The 21,018-nt window shown below is 33.7% G+C and overlaps 1 protein-coding gene and 1 non-coding gene across 5 annotated transcripts in view; one reads left to right on the top strand and one right to left on the bottom strand.

Moving 5' to 3' along the window:
• The window catches only part of LOC115442064, a 95,390-nt gene that overhangs the window by 33,685 nt on the left and 40,687 nt on the right, over positions 1–21,018 (top strand). Inside the window, exon 1 of one of the 4 annotated variants that reach the window (XM_030167025.2) lies at positions 20,354–20,621. The exons of the other annotated variants lie outside the window; for them this stretch is intronic. The gene's annotated coding sequence lies outside the window, so the exon portion shown is untranslated. Of the gene's footprint in view, positions 1–20,353; positions 20,622–21,018 lie in introns of those variants that run through there. 4 annotated transcript variants of the gene reach the window in all.
• On the bottom strand, positions 8,071–8,142 carry Trnaf-gaa. The gene has a single exon. It is a non-coding gene; the product is annotated as a tRNA-Phe (tRNA).

Here is a 21,018-nt window from a genome sequence, read left to right as displayed (position 1 = left end):
CGTGACGCCTGTCCGGAGGTTCAAAATCCAAGGGAACACACCTTTGAATTTTCTATATTTATGAGCGTATTCTTTGTGAATTATCGCTTGCTTTAACGGTGAAGTAAAACATCGTGAGGAAACCTGCATCCCTGAGAAGGTCTCTGTAGGAATTTTGAGGGTGTGTGAAGTCTATCAGTCCGCACTAGGCCAACATGGCGGACTAAGGCCTGATCCCTCTTAAGAGTAGAGTAGGCCCGTGCCCAACATTGGAACGGTATATAATATATGGCTGATATTAAGTATATAAATGAACTCTGCACACGGACTTTCAAATAGTAGAGATTTGAATCCGTGTACTTTTCATCTACATTATGCCATTTTAACCGACTTCAAAAAAAAGAGGAGGTTACCAATTCGAAGTGAATGTTTTTTTTGTACGTTTTATACGCTAAATAAAAACCTAATTGGTTAATCTGCTGTCATCATCATAAAGATATTTACACCGTAGAATCTACTTACACAGCAAATTGTTTTATGAAATAGCATCATAATTTGTATGAACTACGAGTGACGTCAACATTTAAATAGGAACGGTGCAAATAAAAGAGGAAATGCGGTTCGCATTACACAGTAATGATATAACAACGGCAATTACACGCTATTGTGGACGTTCGGAGTTCATCAAGATGCGTTTACTGCTTAATGATATCTGTATGAAGAATCTGTTTTAATTCCTTTTTCTTCTAGTGAAATGATTATATTCCTCCGTTAATGCCTTATGTATCCTGATTTTAACCAATAGCTTCCTGAGTAAGAGTTAAACATAGAATTACGCCTTCTCCCTTTTTAACAGTAGGCAGAAGTTTGTTGGTGGTAGGATATATTTTATATCCGCCCCGATAGCGACCACCGTACACAAGGTTTTAAAACCCGCCATGGCCCACATAAGTGTCGCGTTCTGGGATCAGCATATGTATCAACAGGCCGGCATAATTGTGTCGACCATCGAGGGGTAACCATTTTTCACTACACACACTTCGCCAGATATGTTAGGTGTAATGTTGTAGGGGAGCTATTATCATTTCCCACACAAGACTCCGGGCGGATACTGAACATAAGAAATCACTATCACTTTACCTAATTCGGCGATCAAAAACGAAACCTTAGATATTGATATAAAACGGGTTTATTTTTTTTATAAACTTAAAAAAACTGTCAACCAATCATCTTATTTTAATGGTTATTCTATCTATATAAATAATATAACATTAGAATCGCATAATATATTTTACTATAACCGTAAAATGTTTATTTTAATTTCTATCTAGCCCTTCGTTTGCAGTAATTTCTATAATGTGGACACTTTATGCGTCATTCTCGGTACTCTGATAGGCACTTGACCCTAGGGCCTAGCTTGTTTCACAACAGGACGCCTTATGTTGGTAATATTTTAATTTTAAATGGGTTTTGTATAGAATTTCTAATAAATTTCATTCAATAAGTGACATTAAACCTGCAAACCGCAGGACATAATTCAAATAAAGCTCTAATATAATAACCTTATTGCCGCGTTTATATTTGAACAAAGCTAAAAAAAAGACAGAAAAATACATTACTTAAAAAATCATAGACAAATGCACTTGCCCCGAAAGGGATAGGTAGATAAAGAAGAAATATACCAACAAACTGCCACTCATTATAATTCCGTCTAATGTCGATGAAGATTCCACGATTTGAATTCTCGTTTTAGGGTTGATAAAATGTATTTAAAATATTCTATCAATCAAACCACGTTTTAAACTCATTAGCCAACAAATTCAGTTTAATGGACCTTAATAAAACTCGTAAAATAATTTTATATCAATGTCTAAAATTCTCGTAATCATTAAGGAACTAAATAAATACGTTCCTAATAACATTTCCAAGACCGACCATGTTCATATTTCTATTAACAGTAGCTCTCAAAGTTCAAATATTTGTATAAACGGCCTACTTAAGACCGTTTCCAATTTACGCGCACTATTGATACAAGAGTAGGGCAGGCATCCGTCCTCATTTTCCCGGATACAATTTGTGTAATTTGCAAAGCGTCCGGGAGGTATCCGGCTTTAAACAATGTGGTTATGAAAGGTCCATGCAATGTTTTTTTTATCGCTTCAAAAGATGAGACGAGCTTTCCATTTACCTTATAGTAAGCGATACGACCGCTCATAAACAGTAGAAACACCGTTAACACCTTGAATTATAAAGTATTGTTTGGTATATTAATGCGCTCGCCTTCCTGAGACATGAGATGTTAAGCTTATTATGTTCAGTAGTTACACTGTCTACAATGTTTTCAAACCGGAACACAACAGTGACTACACACTGCTATTTGGCGACAAAAATAGACATTGCGGTGGTACCTACCCAGGCGGACTCTCACATATGACAAACTTACCACCAGTTGCTTAAACCACTGATCCCAGTAAATTCTTAAAAGGTTCAAAAACACTAGCTTTCATTTATTGAGAATTTTAACACATAATATCGATGATCGAAAAACGGTTTAATCTCTAATTATGTCTGAAATGAGTAACATGATGTCTATTTAACAAACATGCTACTGATGGCATTGTCCGCCATCAATAATGAAATTGATGGTTATCCTAAAGGCCATGAACTGTGGCGTGAAAGAAAACAGATGTTATCTAAACAAAGGGCCGGAGATACTAATTAAGTGCACGCTTTATATAGGGATCAATGAAGCCGCAACGAGGAAAGAATGCGTGGAAACACACGGACCGATAGTTGAGGCGAACGCGCTGCGGATTTATTTCGATGTGAAATGATTTTGTCTGTTGCGAGGAAAATAAAATGTTGCATAATAATATAATTTGTTCTTATTTATGGCAACTTACTTGTAATGTTAATTATTATAGGTGATTGTAATTTATTATATTGTAAATGAATTAATCAATAATCAATCAACGTGGACCATCATTTCCTTCTAACTAAGGTGCAAAGTTTTTCACAAACATTTACATTTATAATATTAATAAGATAAGATGTAAAATATTTAAAAAACTAATCAAATGAAAAGCAAAATCATCCGAGTAACAATGGAACGGCTAATTTTCGTGCGAATATAAACTTTTGACTAATACCTACATATTCTAAGTATTGCATAAACAGCAATATTCTCTACAATTTCAGTCTACATGATATGTCAGCCAAGAACGAGAAGTATAAAACGTTCCTATTTTGACTCATAAATATTCTCAAGTGTTTGGATTCTTATTGTCTACAATATCAGTCTACATGATATCTTGACAGCCAAGAACAAGAAATATAAAACGTTCCTTAAAACCGCATCGCCCAAACGCGCAATATCAGTCCGTATATCCTAAAGACAGTTGCATGTGCGCGTTTGTTTTATTAACATGGTCGTTCCAAGTAAAATAACCGACGACGAAACGCGCCGGCGAGCGTTTAAATGTTATGTATTTATTTACACCCGTTTAACAGTACTCAACTGTTTTATTTTATTGTTTTTGGAATAATTCTAATTCATACAATATCTTATTCATGGGAATAAAGATGTGAAAGTTTGTGTATGTAGTGCGCTGATTTTGAATATTTATGAACCAAATTATGTATTAATAGATAAGGTACCAAGTACCAACCTTTAAGTTTTATGCTGCAACATTGTACAATGAGACTTTTATAGCCCATTTTGAATATAGCATAAATAAAAATTATGTCACATACCTAATGATAAGCACTAGTCTTGACCATCATAACTGATCTTTTCAATACGGGCACGACAAAGTGATCCAACTGCACCTGATGGTAAGTGGAGTGGGGTCCGAATGATGAGAGATGATTATCCCCCAGCAGTCGACACAATTATGCCGGCCTATTGGAACCGGATATACACAGGCTGATCTTGGAACCAGAAACACTTTGGATCACTATGACGGGTTTTAACACCTTGTGTGCGGTGGTCGCTATCCAGGCGGATATAAAATATATCCTACCACCAGCAAAATCACAAACGCATTCATTCAAAAACACATCAAGCCTCATAATAGCCTGTAATCTACATCCAAAATCTCTGCTTAGCGAAGTAAACCAACCATTTAAAATTCATCCAAAAAAACTTAATTATTCAAAGTCACCCAAGCGTGGTATTCCAGACGAATGCGCCGCGATTCTCCCACGAACGTCCCGGTTTCGGGCACATCCGGGGCGCATTGTCTTGAGCTCTTGGAAGGACCCATATTATCGGACAACAAGTTTTATGGGTTTTAAGGGTTTTTACATGTGTTGATGAAAATGTGTTAAGGTTTTTATGATATTTTAAGTGAATGTTGAAGTCGTTTAATGTGTTAACTTAACTTAAAAATAATAAATTTTGTGTTTCGAGTTTGTAGCTTAACAAATAAGTATAGAATTAATATTGTGCTAAGCTCAAAAGCGGTATATCAAAAAGAATCTTGATTTTTCTGGCGTCAGATAGCTTAAAGAAATACCCATCCAATTAACTTATCTAAATAACGGTATTTTGTTTAGATCTTGTTAAAAAAACTTAAAAGAGTTTCTCGATCTCAGTTTTACATATAAAACTATATCTACAAAACGTCGATTATCTCGAATAAGGTTTCCCTGAGATACCGCTTTTGCTCCTAGCACGGCAGTATAGGAAGTTTGATATCTGTGGTACATCTCTGTATCTTTGTCACGTTTGAAAGTATTTACGTCTTATTTCTGCGTGCAATAAATATTAAATCGTTAATGAAGTCATAATAGGGACAACATGTGACACTCATTGTTTATGAACTCACAATAATAGAGACAAAGTCTGACACACATTCATGCCTTTTATCTCCGAAGGGGTAAGCAGAGGCGCAACTAGTGAAAAAACAAATCCCAAATTCCAGGCTGATAATGAGTAGAAAAACCCAAGATCACTTCGCTCGACCCGGGGATTGAACCCGAGACCTCAGTACTTCAGTACGGTAATACAACTACGGTACCAAATCATTCAACAGAGACAACATCGAGTATAAATTAAACATGACAAACAGAAAGCACAAGCATGAATAAAAATATATCCGAACCGAAACTTCTAATTTGGCAGAAAATCTCACGCCGCACGCTAAACTTACAAAACTTAATCATAAACAATAGAAAGAAATTACTTACACTAATTACTTTCTAATTACGCAACTGTTTAATTAATTTCCGAAATTACATCATGAGAACTAGCGGTTACATCCGCGATTGCATTGGGCGGTTATTAAGAGATGGAGTGAGAGGGCATGATTAGAAAGAGAGGGACGTATGGGTTCATCGCACTAGACTTGTGGGACCTGTCCAGAACTGAACTTGGCTCAATAGGTAATAAAGCTATGAACTGTTTCGTAAACTTTAATAGTATAAATTATTAGGCGCAAGTCATAAGCGATAATGGAAGCTGGAGCGAGAGCGGGAGAGGGTGGGCGATATGTGAATTGAATTATCGGAAGATAGTACGCAGAGTTGAGAAGTAACGAGAGAGCCAACAATAGACCATTTATCCACATTGACTTGTAAAATCGGATTATTACATACTGCTTACGAAGGTTGATTGGTTAATATAGTTCACTGACGGAAAGAAAAACGAAAATATGCTGACACAATAGAAATAAACAAAGTAAACAAGTAGTAAAAGTTTTAGAAAAATCTAGAATAACATCTCCCACCCAATGAAAATTTCTTTAATTTTAGGGGCTTGAACATGTTGAAACTTAAAAACTAACATCGCTCACGCCTTACACATAAACCATACGGCAAATTTCTCAAAGTCACGAAGACTGCGCATTGAAGCCGAGATCCGGGTCCCATGCACCGAGTGTTTTATGTCCTTGTTTCCACAAAAGTTCAATGGCGTAAACACATTATGATTGAGAATATTTTTAAAACTTCACTATCGAAGGTTTCAACGTAGTAAAAGTATTATTTTGCAAAATAGGCATTAAAATTATGTGACTATCTTAGCTCAATTTAATTGTAGTCTTTCTACTACTACTAAGTTTGCATATTTAGTACTTAACTTTCTCCATTTAAACATATATACCAAAACAAACATAGTATATAGTAAACAAAACATAACTAATGATTTCTTATGTGTACGCGAATGTTAAACATTAAAAAATAAGTAGAATAATCATGCAACACAGTTAAAAATTCTAACACGATTTACCCGAATCTATCTCTGACGGGGTTAACCTCAAACAGTCATATAAATTAGGCTAAATCTTTCCTGCATCATGATTAAAGTAAGTTGCATCGACCCCCCATTACAGTAGTAGATGGGCAAATAGAAGAGTTCTTATGGTTAACACTATATTGCTTACAATTAAATAATTATTCTCATGAGAACCGAATTGCTTAAATTAAACGATCAGTCATAACATGCGGTGTTATGAGAAAGCTATTAAGACTCGCTCATAACATCGTATTCATAATATTTAAATTCTGTGTGAAAAGGAATTGTGCACGATGTATCATTACTATTAACCGCAAGATGTACTGAGCATGGGTCTCCCCCAAAGATTTCCAAATCGACCTTATTAGAAACGGCCCGCTTCCAGCGACGTCCTGCGGCTATTATGTCGTCATCTGTTCACCACGTGGGTGGACGCCCAACGCTGCGCTTGCTAGTTCGTGGCCTCCACTCCAGAACCTTCGTCCCGCATCGGCCATCAGTTCTGCAAGCTATGTGCAATCACCACTGCTACTACAGCTTGCTGTTCCGATGGGCTATGGCACGTTTTATAGATGTTTATATTATTTCTAAGAAGCCCTGGGCAATTAGAGATAAGAACACAATAGCTGGGCTGTAGATTAGACAAAGCTGTGTAAAGAGCCGTGTAATGCTCATTAGACTAAAGTACGCAAGCGTGGTGAAAGCGGCGTCATTTGATAAATATGTGACAGCGGACTGATGATTCGACATAATCGGCTATGTGCGTAAGGTGTATGTAAGGTCATAACGGTTAAACGAAGATTTTGACTTACCGTCATTTTCAATATACGATCCCAATCGTTTTTATCAATCTATCTCAAAATTGACCAATCACAACAATGTTTTTTGACATGCTTGCAAAATATTTGTTTTGATTGGTTGATTCACGGATTCCGATTGTATATTGAAATTTGGATCGTGTATTGAAAAAGGCCGGTTAATAAATACTTTAACGTTAATAAAAAAGAAAATAATAACAATTAATTAATGTTTTATATCTACTCTTAATTCTCGCAAATCATAGGTAATTAGTTCAAACAGACATACTGCTAGTTTATTTAGTTATTTAGGCTGCAATAGTTCTTTAATTATGATTGGTACCAAGTACCAACTACCGCTTGACTACAAGATGTGAAAAATATAAAAATGAATTCAAATGGCCATAGCTAATTAGAGCCCGCGTTTTAAATTAAAGTTGATGTTGACAACCGACGTCCTGTAAGAAAGTTAATATATTTCGTTCAAGGGAATTAAAATTCTAACAAAATATACTTTGTTAACTAAAAACGGACGTGCACAAATATAAAAAAACACATTTTTTTAAAGTCGGTTTATATAATTTTGCAATATAATATATTTACATGGACTTTAACTAAATACCCGTCAACATTAATACGCATATGATTTATTAGACATAATAACATAAATAAGATTTCACACTCCTTTCGCCTCGACCTCCTTAGGAGTTATTGCCACCAGCAAAAATCAAAAGTAGTTCCTTTGTGAAGATGTTTTCTAACTCTTTATAAAGTTTGTCTGCTAGATGTGTCTTTGTCAATTACAACAGTAAAATTAAATTTATATCTTTGTACCGTACGGATGCAGGACTTGATAAGTGCGATTTATTTCAATAGAATAAAAATGTATTTGCACAAACGAAAGATCAACAGGTCGTGGTGAGTTTCTTGGCTCGATAGTTTCAAATTCCTTAAACATTTCAAAGTTTATAAAAAGTGTAATCATTTTATAATCATGAACTCGTGTTTCTTATGACCAATTTTTTAGTGTTTGTACTCGGTTAATCGTAAATAAAGATATGCTGAAACCCGGGATTGAACGAGGACCTTTAGATCTTCAATCTAACGCTCTCCCAACTAAGCTATTTCGGCCGTGTGGAATAATGTTAAATTTTAGCTTGTTATTATTAGTTACATATATCTAGTTTTTATTAAATTATAGTTTCAATATTTCTCCATTTTGTTATTTAAAGACATAAACAAAGTCTATGATCACATAGTTGTGTTAAGCTTAGTTCTCTTTAAAATAAAACGAATAAAAAAATTAAATTTTTCTCTTACACTTCATTACATATTAATGATATTTGAAACACACGAATATTTTCTTTCATTATTACATACATGACTATGCATTCATACCCTTTTTATATTGCTTTATTTATTAACTCGGATTCAAATCCGCACATACTATATCAAAACCTCCAGTGCCAGTTGAAGCTATATACCATAAATAGCCCATAGGTAATACCATCCATCAATACCGGTATGCTACTTACAATATTTGTTTAATAATTCATGATACGACGCATCGAACCAGGATCCTCTCAATTGGCAACAACACATATGCCAATACACAGAACAGTTACCTTCGCTTAATTCATTTACGGCAGTTTCGTAAAGAAACATTTCATTTAGTATTTGTCTTCTTACTTGAGAGAAATTAATTTTGACCTACTTCGTACTAAACTTCATTCAGCCAAGCTAAAAAAAAATTGTAATTTATTATTTCACATTAAAAAGTTATTCCAGCTCAGATGGCACTAATTTTCCAATGCAACTAATATTCGACGTCTCCAAAACTTGAACTACGTAATACTTATAAAAATAACCTATAATATATTTTAAATGGTGGTCAAACACCCCGACGAAATTAATTTGTGATTTCAATTATAATACGTAGTTAGTACGTACAGTAGGATTGTAGTTGTATTAGGGTACGACTGCAATGCTGAGGTCTCGGGTTCAATCTCCTTGTCGGGCAGTGATATTGAAATATTATACTCAGTATCAGTCCTGGAATTTGTGCCCGATATGGCGATAGGCTCACCCCTGTTACATCGTCAGACGGAATACGCACGGCGAAAAATGCGTCCACCAGTTGCGCCTCTGCCTACCCCTTCGAGGATACAAAGCTTTTCAAAAGAAGTATTGGCATAAATTGATAAAATGTTTCCACTAGGTATGCAATCTTTTCGTTAGATGAATTTGTTCCTAAAATAGAAGAGTTAACAGAATAACTTTCCAATTTCCAAGCAGAAATAGATTTAGGTCCATTCCCTAATATAGAACATCTAAAACTGTAAATTAGCTGTAAATATTTGGGCTAATGATCAGTGCTATTTATATGTTTACTCCAAAAACCACAAAAATAGCTCGTATAGGTGTTAAAATAAATATTACTTTGCAATTAGGTTTATATCTTTCCGTTTGGATGAGTATTCAATGCTTGAATTTTAAGACGTTGTGAACTCATTTTTCAAAGAAACGTTACTATGGCTTGAAATGTCTGGTCATCGGTATACTGAATCATCGTCTACAAACTAAAATCATCCTATGCACATACGTTTGCTTTAAGATATTATGTTTGATATCACATAAACTTTCAATATGTTGACATGATATTATTTTGTCATTAGCAAGATTTATCTATTAATAATTAATTATATATATTTCTTTGTTACAGGTAAGCGGAATGAATCGAACTACACGGAGAACATATAAAGAGTTAAACCCATAAAACTTTTGATTTCTTAATGAAAGGAATTTTTCGGTGGAATTTTATATAATCTTCATCAAAACAATGTATTATGCAATTCGCACATCATTTAAACTCTACCACACCTCGTCATTACCATAATATTTGCCGTTTATTTTTATAAAACGTTTAAAAATATATTATAACCTCGTTTCTCCAAAATCAAGTATTACACAACACAAACAAGTTATATTAGAAGATTGATTGGCCGGAAATGAATTACAAAATGGCTTAACGGTGAAGATGGAGTTATAATCAAATCGCGCAGAACTTCCGCGGGTTATAGGCCTCTGCCTACCTTTTTGGTGTTAAAAATTGACTCTAACAGAAATGTCTTCTCTTCATTGCTAAGAAAAAAGAGTTTTTACATAGCAACAATCATTACCTTCCCATTCAAGTCAACTACACTTGAAATCCCAGAAACCCACAATTAACCCCGATCTTCAACTCTTCAAAACCGGATTCCTACCGTACACAAATCAATTACGCACTATACAATGATAAAAGTGTTGAGTTTCTATGAGTTGAATTATGTTACAGAAAACTCGGTCGTAACCTCGAAACCCAAGCGAACTTTATTCTCAAGCCTCACATACCTACATGTATGTACATGATAAATTGCAGCAATGATTTCAACAGATTTATCATAATTAGCATCCATGTTTTGTTATGTCGAGACTGGAAACTTGAAGAAATCAAGATATTTGCTGCGTTGGGTCATCTGTAATATATTCTTTCTGGTTTATTTTTTAGACAATAAATGGTTTTGGGACAGGAGATCATAGACCGTAACTTGCGAAATTTTTAAAATGTTGGCTTATTAATGAGTCAAAGTGAGGATAGTAATTATAATTTAATTTAAAAGTAGTTCTCGAAGACCTCGTTATTATGTATGGCTTCTCGTTTAACATTAGACGGAAATCTGCCAAATTTTGTAATTCCATAAAAACAACAAAATAAATAGTACAAGACTCATTTCAACCTTAAAATTATATTAATTTTCATCTCCAATTAGTGCCTTAAGGCGATACCTCAAGGTCCATTTTCATACATTTTGTTTCACCTTTAATCTGGGTAACTAAACAAGTATTGGCAAGTAAAGAATTTAAATTCACGTCCTTTAAAATTTCGTCATATTAAATTTTAAAGGCCGAAATATCCATGATTATTAATTATTTTTACGTTTTTCTTTCAACTGCGAGAACTAATCACTAACTAGACGTGAATTTAAATTCTTTACTTGCCAATACTTGTTTAGTTACCCAGATTAAAGGTGAAACAAAATGTATGAAAATGGACCTTGAGGTATCGCCTTAAGACAGATCTAACTTGTTCGTCGACTAAACGATATCATAATAAATTTATCAGGCTAACTCTCAGCAATAACTGCCACACATTTGTCTTTAACCACGTTAACTCCTAATGATGTGTCGCTGGCGGTCGTGATGACGAAGAAATTTCACTTTATTAGTACGTCGTATTGAATCATAATATTTTGAAACAGTGCCAACAGACGACGATCCGCACTTAGTCATCTATTTAGAAGCACACAGTGGAGTTAGTGGCCTATTAGATTGTTTGAAGTGTTAGAAGGGTCGCATCCACTTTGTCTCCCTACAAATTTTAACGCTCACGTGTATGACAATGACATATCCGAGCGATAGACCTATATCCCATGTCATAGTTAGTAGTCAATTAATAAAGGGATCTTAATTTAAGCATGCTGTGTTTACATATATAGTTGCATGCAGTAGTCATATAACTTGTGTTTGCAGTTATGAAAGTCTATTTTATGTAATTAATTTTTTAAACCAATAATAAATAAAATAAAATAAATAGACTTATTACCAGGATATATGATTACCATACATTTTGTTTTCTATTGGCTTTAACTATTGTAGAAAAGCGTTTTTACCTGAGCTGGTTTACCTGAAATAAAACTAAACATGACGAAAGTGAATTGTGACTTGTGTATACTGTACGTAACAGAAACCTACCTAAAACTCTGTGATATTTAACAAAAAATGTTTATCCAAGCATTCTATTTACTTTCATGTTAACGCGATTAAGCACATTCATACGAATTTTTCATAGTACGCGGACCACAGAAAATTTAAAGTCACTCTACATAATGATGCAAAAAGCAATTCAATTTAGACAGATGTGTAACAAAGTAAAAATAAATGCGGTAATGAGCAAAAAGTGAGCTATAATAAAACATACTAGTTTTAATAGGTTACCAGTTCACGTCTGATACGTTATATTTTTTCTTACACGTTTAAAATTCAGAAAAAATTGGTAAGAAACTAACAATAGGTTATCTTAAAATATCCCGAACTAGTGATATTGAAATTTCTGCTAAGTATAAAGTGGAGATTGAAATTTGTGGCTTATACAGGCCTGCCCCCTACCACATCATGGGTCGTAACACATCGCCAAAAGTGGGTGCTTTTTGCTTACCTTTTCGGGGAGTTTGTCAGGCATCTATAACTCTTTTAGACTCACCTTGTGTACGGTGGTCGCTATCCAAGCAGATATAAATATCTTACTACAAAAAAAACAGCTTAATTGATTCAAGAGATTTGTAAAGTCATAAAGATATGTCTCACTTGAAATTATTGAGATTCTTGAGTCTAATATTTAAACAATTTATATGTTGGAACTGATATTTCATAGTTTCGTCCCAAAATTAGACCATTTAGCATCACTACATTTCCGGCTTTTCCGTTATGACTGGCGCAGTACGTTTCTATTCTAAAAATACCCGGGTTTTCGAACTCGCGACCGATATATCGTTACTCCTGAATACATTTGTACGTTTGTAATGCGTTTGTTGATAGAATTTGTTTTAGATTCCATTTTTATGACGAGCCGCGTGTTTAACGCGAACTTGATGGTTTTTGGTGCAGTAAAATAGGAAAGGTATGTAAAGATCAAATCAGATGCAATTTAGGGTAGTATTTTTGTTCAAAACTGTATAATATAGACAAATACAAATATCTACGCAGACGCTATTACTACTACATAATCTATAAATATTATAAAACAATAACCTTTTCTGTCTCTCTGTATGTTATCGATTTTCCCAAAATCTACGTAACGGATTTTTTATTAAATTTGTTATAGAGATAGTTTAAGACTCTGGAAAGGTTATAGGCTACTCTCTATCCCGGGAAAATATAAAGCGGGATTTATATCCCGGAAAACTCCTTCACGCGGGCGAAGTCGCGAGCAAAAGATAGTTATATATAAAATTAATTTGATTAGGAATAATTTTTGGTAGCGGCCTTAATGCTCTAAGCTGCAGATCGTTGCAAGGCCTTTTTAACCCATTGCCGAAGGAGGGTAATGATTTTTTCTATGCCCCTTGCAAATACAAAGCCCTGGGAGGCTACCCTGTACGCCACCAGCTTAGGCACTGTTACATATTTAACATAATGACCATAAAAGAAGGTATTTCTCCACATTAAGTACCTTTAAACTACTATGGGATCAAGAAATACATTAATAAATACTGAAGATGCAAATGACCCTCCGAGTAAACTTCCATTTAGATAACGTTATAGTTTAATTGATTTACTTGTATGATCTAAATACCGCGTCGGTTAGCGGTACTTTCAACGATTTGTCGGATGTTATAAAAATTGCATGTCATGTTTGTCAATGGACTTAAAATTCTAAATAAAAATAATATGGACACTCGTTAATTGTTATAATAGTATGGAATTTTTTAAAATATAAGAAATCAAACGATTGATAAATATTGTACACCAATAATTAACTTTAAACCAACAATTAACTTATAAAATATTTGTGACTTTATTAATGAATTATTTGACGTAAGAAACAAATACTACCATAATTAAATTTTATGTTGTTTTATAACTTATTGATGAGGGGGTATTAGTTTAAATATACATTTAAAAATGTATATTGTATCATTCTATTTAAAATTTGTTTTCGTTATAGCCATAACTAGGGTTTATCTTAAACGTCCTTCTATTTAAAGTTTCTATCGACCAAAAAATATTCCTGTGCCAGTCTTAAATTAAATTATTATTCGTTTGTTCACGAGCCCGCATAGTCACCCATGCTCCCTAATTGTTTCTACCATTATTCTAAAACATGAGGTCAACTTATTACAATTTTATCGAGTTATAGATTATCTGTCTTATATTATTAATATAAATTTACGCTTGTATTGGTTTGTAACCTTAATCTTCTTATTCTTAGAAGATATAAGTTATACAAACCTTATATATATATATATATATATATATATATAATCTCTTTTCCTACACCAATTCCGCTTTTGATGACATCATAACAAAAAAAAACAATAATTTTTCGATGCCCAAGATAAACGAAACCATTGTCATACTATATACGATAGTTTCATTTTCGCTAATAACTAATTATTTTATCAATAATATCCAAACGACGTAGAACTAAAACCCTAGTTACGTAAAAAAAATCTAAAAGTGAAACACGCACGTGTGCTATCTCGTTAATATATTATGGAAATATGCTATTATGTAAATGTATGTAGGTTAAATCTGTTAAAATGCATAATTTTCTTATTATTTAAACTCCAAAGACACACGAGTCTCACGATTAATTCTTTGCATACATAATAAAAAGGTATATTAATTAGATTTATTGCTAAAAAAACTCCAATTAAAAACGTCACCGCTTCCGCAGCACAAGAGGTGATGAACTAGCTGTAAAACGTAGGCCGCTAGTTTACGTGATATGTAAAGGTTTTTGTGTCGAGTACTTAAGTACCGAACCAGGGGCCACAGCAAAAATACATTTACAATCGTTAATGTTAATAGAAAACAGAAAAAAGTATCGGAATAGGTTACTATTTATGTCTGTGAAACTATACTGTTTTTCGCTGGGTTATGTGATTCTCATGCATAACCTTGGCGTTAATGATTGTATATAAACAATTTGGCTCCGGCTCCAGGAATCCTTGACACCTCCTGCCTGCTGGTTTCCAGACCAATTTAAAATTTTATTTGACTCCTGTGTAATGAATTTCAAAAATATCAGTATAGAACTCATTTTTAATATTTCGGAAAAAACTAATTATGATCTTGTATGCATACTACACAAATACATCTATCGAAAGACATTCTACGTGCCTTTATATTACACAATACGTAACAGCAAAAACGTCAAAATTCAATTTAAAATCCAATTTAATAATTCGTATCATATGGACAAAAACATTCGATCGGATACGGTCAGAACGCCGGTATTTCCTTACGCTCTCTGTCAACCCAGCCTTGTGTCCATGGCCGGGTAAATGATACTATTTGTTTCACAATAGTATTATTTACATTTTTTATTCTCACATTTAATTTTAAAGAGGTTTTATTGCGTTTTCTGTGTTTCAGGATCTAACTTTTTTTGGTGTATCGCCTTTCTAAATAGTTTACGCACAAGATTTTTTTTTAAATACCATTTGAATTTTCAAAATATTAAAAATCGAATATTATTTTAAAATACTTATTGGTACTAAGCGTATTGATTCTTAAACTGGCCTTTGATACAGTTAAATTGAAGAGCAATATATGTCATAAGTGGTATTAAAATAGATTACTTAATTCAGTTCTATACATAATACATTAAACTAAAAAAAAAACTTGTTTTCATTCAATAAAATATATTCCTAGAGATATCGCATGTTTCCAATTAAAAATTATAGCTGACCTCGGAATCAATTATAATTGATGACAAACAAGTTTTTTAAAAGGTCGATGAATTACATTTTGTAAAACTATTAAATAATAGGTAATTTAAAAATATTTTACATAATTATCACAAATGATCTTTATAATTAGTAAAATGAATCCAACTCATGACTTATCCGGAGAGAATCCGTCGACAATTTTCATTAAGAAGAATTAGCAATAAAAACCTCATAACTACGCTCACTGAGTCATTAGTTTTTATTTCCATACTACTGGCCTCGTAATGTGCCTTTTTAATGGGAACTAAAAACAATGACGAAAGCGAAAACACATTAAGTGCAACCGACGCTTAGCGCTTCGTGGTCAGGTTTGACCTACATAACCAGAACGAAATCCTAAAATCTATGGATTAGTCGTTCCTGTGTGTTTATGGTTTAGGTGTTGCAATTTTTCGTGGATGTGGCACAGGAAGTTGCTCGTTGTGCCTAATTGCAGGATGGTCATTAATTTATATGGATAGCAGGATTCTAAATTTAATTTAATTTATAGTTTTGAAAACAATTTTAGTAATTACGGCAATATTTTTATTGCTCAGAAATACTTAAGTTATTTTCCTACCTAACAATTTTAGCGAAGTCGTCGAATTTTTATACTAGAAAGCCTGTTATTATGATAAGTTTTATTGTGGGTTCGTAAATGATTGATTGATAAATGTTTAGTTAGCTCAATAATTTGTACGAATTCCTCAAATAATAGGAAGAATTAGAGACAATAAAAGGCGTTCACATCGCACAATTGAATAATCTGTTACATCAGGAGGGCCCGCAGCGAGACAAATTGTCAGTTAACCCTTACCATTTTAATTGGCAGATAATTCGTTTAACCATAAAAATGACAGCGGTTCTGGGCTTCTAATACCGAATACGTATTTATGGAATGTATTATAGGAAATGGTTCAACATAACCGCTGATAATTTTAATTATTTATCAATAATATTTACAACACCCATACATTTTGTGTTTTTATATTTCTTTCATTTTAATATTTTAATCTTTGTCGTATTCTGTTGAATACATGCTTATCGGACAGAACATGTTCATTAATGGTGAAGGCAAAAGGTTTGTTAACCGTTAAATTATTCTTTAATCTGTTCTGTTTTTAAAACGCAAAAAAATCAGCAAGTTACTCAAATATATAGATACATTTTAGTAATATTAATAGAGTGGACGTCATTCCGTATCCGACCTTATTTCACGCATCACTCCTATTTCTCATAAGTGTTAATCATAAGAAGAAACCAGTTGATGAAAGTGGCAAATATTGGTATAACGTGGCCACTGACCAACCTACTCTTTCCAAATATTGGTATGTTTACACGTGTGGTTATAAGTATCGAATGTCGATTGTAGTGTCAAATTTTCTATTGCAAAGCTGAGTAAATATCCAACGAAATTTGATGCTTCGTTGCAGTAGTTTTGAGGAAAAACAGTATTGTCCCATGGTTTTGTTTTCATTGCTTATTTGTTGAATAAGCTGCTTGTTTTATATATCTAGTACAATATATTTAAAGTATCCTGTATTATAAAAGATATAATATCTTTGCTGGTGGTAGGATATATTTTATATCCACCCGGATAGCGACCACCGTACACAAAGTGTTAAAACCCGCCATAGTGGCCCACGTAAGTGTCGCTTTCTAAGATCAGCCTGTGTATATCCGGTTCCAAAAGGCCCACATAATTGTATCGACTGTCGAGGGGTAACCATCTCTGGTCAGTCGACATTCTATTGGACCCCACTCCAATTACTATCAGTAGAAATGCGGACACTGCTGTGCCTTTGTAAAAAAAAAAAAAACACTATTATAGTAGTCTTTATATAAGTTCATACAAATATAACGAATAGTATAAATCAATGAACCAACTGACAAAAAACACGTTCTACATAAATGTTATCAAAGCAAAATCCAATAGCATATATTTTTCCTTGAAATACAACACAGCACTATTCGCTTGCGTTTTATAATACTTACTTTGTTTACTTTAACCAATGCAGTTTACCTTTCACAATGAAAATATTATGCATTGATGAGTCACAAATGGTTAGTGACCGAAATGGTTTTTGTGGATTATTATGACATTCGTTAATTTGATGTGACCGGACAGTCTGGCGCTAAGTGTATGACTAATTTCTAGATTATCCCGCACGTTATTTTGACAGTGTGTAACAAGCACGTAACACAACGCATCATGTTTAGGACTATAGAAATTTGGCTTACAGAATACCATTTCCAGCACATTTCTTGAAGATAACATGACACGGCCGCGTTACGCGTTTACACTATCATACAGAATAAGGGCCCTGTATTTTAAATCTACCAAATGTGACTTACCGCCATTTTCAGTAAACGATTTCAGGTTTTTTTGACATGCGTAAAAATTAGTTATTTTGATTGGTTCATTCTCGGAATAGGATTTAAGATTGAGATTGGGGTCGTTTATTGAAAACGGCTGTTAGTGTCATATTGTTATGCGAATAATCTTGTAGTTATTTTAACAACCACCACCTGTTCAATGCTCAGAGCAATGCTCTTAGATTCCCAATTCCTTCTGGGGTTTTGATAAAACATGGATTTAAAGAAAACTCGGCGTCTTAATTTCCCGGAATCAGGCTGTAACAGGGCAATAAATAGAAGACTAAATACTTGAAGTTTATTTGGTACTAGTTGACCCGACAGATGTTATCCCGTGTTAACTATGAATTTGCAGTGCGCATTCTGTCAATCGCTGACAGTTATTAAAAAAAAATACAGTTATATAAAATTAATATTTTCATTAAGTTTTCTTAAATTTTCTAGTTATCTGCGCAATTTTTTGAATTTTTTCTTTCATAAGAACCTTCTCGTGACAATAACAAACACAACAACAAAAAATAGTGAAATCGGTCCAGCCGTTCACGCGTGATGGTGTGACCAAGGGAAATAGGGATTCATTCTTATATATATATAAGATATTACTGATTTTATAATATTACTATTATAATATTCAAACTACTTTAAATAAGTATAACTGGCTGAATAAAACGCTCGATTTCAACACATCCTCCTCAGTTTTGTTTGCACACGCGCGAGATTAGCATCGCACTAACGAGCGGCCACCGTGAATGCGATCCAACAATGCTAATTATATCGAGATTATAGACTTTTGTGGCTCAACATCCAGGATGCTATGTGAAATCTGTCTGGACATAGGATAAGTGTTAGTTAGACTTCAAGTTCACGGTCAATGGGCTTTATGAGTTTTTATTTGGATATGTTTGCAAGTAAGCTTTCGAGGAAAATCTTGAACTTGTCTATAATTCTAAAGTAGTTATGGAGCTATAAAATTATGTTCTGTCGTTTTATCAATGAATTGTTTCAATGTTTCGTTTCATCAATGGCTTGTACGAATGTCATTCAATATGTTACAGTTGTCAATTCGTTGATGAAAATGACATCTTTAACAAGAAAACTATTGTACTCCCAAGTACTTTTTAAGGTCAGTTGATTTGTTATTAACGTTTATGAAGACTAAAATTATAGGACCTCCGCCCTACAATTGACTGCGGATGTTGACCAAACGAAATTCCTAAAAACTACTGGCCACATGATCGTTTTGTCTCTCTCACCTCCCATATTCACAGGGAAAGCGTATCTATGTTTATAGACAAAACACTAATTGCACATCTCAGAGTGCACAATAAAATAACTGTTTGCTATGCTATTCATCTAGCCTATTATAACGGGAACGCAATCGTGACGCCGCGCTGTGTTAAACTTGTTTTAGACGCGCGTTTGTTTCAAATAGTTTCATCACATATATTTCTGCCATATTTACTCTGAATGATACGTGTTCCTTTTTCAAAAAAGTATTTTATTTAAATTATGGCAACATTATTTTTAAAAAGAGAATGGTATAGGACTAGGATTTCAACGTTTTAGCAAATATTAATGTGATATTAGATTTAAAATAAACAACAGGGTAAGAGTATTTAGCATTTGCTTGCTAGCAAAGACATATTTAAGTTCATATCCGCATTTTATCACATAGCATTTTCAACAATTACTTTAAGTATTTATACGTTAGCAGTAAACAATGCATAACGTTACAAAACATCGCAATGTGCAACTAAGGTCAAGTTAACAAAGAACTCTTGCGGGGTTTGGCAGCAAAAAAAGAACTTATAGAAAAAATTCAACGGACTCGTAGTTATTGGGCACGGAGCATAACCATTCATAAATGTGAGGAAACGAGACAATATTGTGGATGGGAGAAAACGTGTGCTTGAGAGAGTGAGGGAGATTGCATTCCATGCAAGCGCAAAGTCCGTGCCTATGCGCAGGTGTTGCTAGTTCATGAAATTCCGAAAATAATCGGTAAAATGTAGTCATACATTTTGTTAAAAATATATTTGAACGGAAATTTATACAAGGAATCCCATTGCTGATTCAGAATAGGTATTAATTTATGTTTGAATATTTTTTTTAAATGTATTACATTTGTAAACTGTATGATAAAAACAAATTTATATAACGCAAATAGGTTTTATTATGTGTTTAGGATTATTTATCAGTAATAGTTTTCTTAAGTAAAATTCTTATTCTATTAAATCTCTCCACAAACCACGACAACGACAAACACGACACGTTTTAACCATTTATAGAAACGTGACGAACATAAAACTTATCCATTACGACTGGTCATTTAGTATAAAAAAAATACATTAATTTATTACCTAACATAGTAAAATTAAGCAGACTACGTTCGGAAAGTTGGTAACACTGTCGACAGGGCGCCGCTCGCGCCGCACGCTCACTAACTCCCGCGCACCGCACCAGAGTGGTCGCGCGTACAGTGACCGCGGTATTCGTGATCGCTCGCAAATACACATCAGGTCCCGGTGAAACGTGCTAGATAACATAAATATAGTGTTAGTGGTGATCACAGTGTGTTGTTGTTTGTGTTTGATGCATCAGATTAAGAGGCGCCAAGGATACTTTCACTGGTCTGAAAGTTGTTCAACATTCTTTCGGAGAACCTCTTTATAAGGGAATTGACCGAAATCCACACTAATAAAGGTAAATATTTACTCGTGGTGTCTGTTATCCTTTTTAAAAATATCACATCACAGACCACAAACTTTTGTTTTTTAATTCACGCTCTGTTAAACGCAAAGGAAATTAATTAAACACGATGCAGAGACAATACTGCATATAAAAAGCAGAGAAAAAACTTTCTTTTAAAAAGATAAAACAAAATGTTAGCAAAATTATATTAGCGCCGTGTATGTTTTCTTTGTCAACAATACTGCGCTAGTTTATTGATGTTATCTCGAGTGATACGAGTTTCATCTCGCGAATATCTCGTAAATCTTTAAATGATAACAGCTTACAGCTGATGTGTTTATCTGCGACATCATGGGAAAAATCCCGACGATTATATCCTTACGTATTCCTAAATATTGTCTAGTGACAA

The sequence above is a fragment of the Manduca sexta genome, chromosome 19 (genome assembly GCF_014839805.1).
Source record: "Manduca sexta isolate Smith_Timp_Sample1 chromosome 19, JHU_Msex_v1.0, whole genome shotgun sequence".
Taxonomy (NCBI): Eukaryota; Metazoa; Arthropoda; class Insecta; order Lepidoptera; family Sphingidae; genus Manduca; species Manduca sexta.
This window is presented reverse-complemented; position numbering and strand designations above follow the sequence as displayed.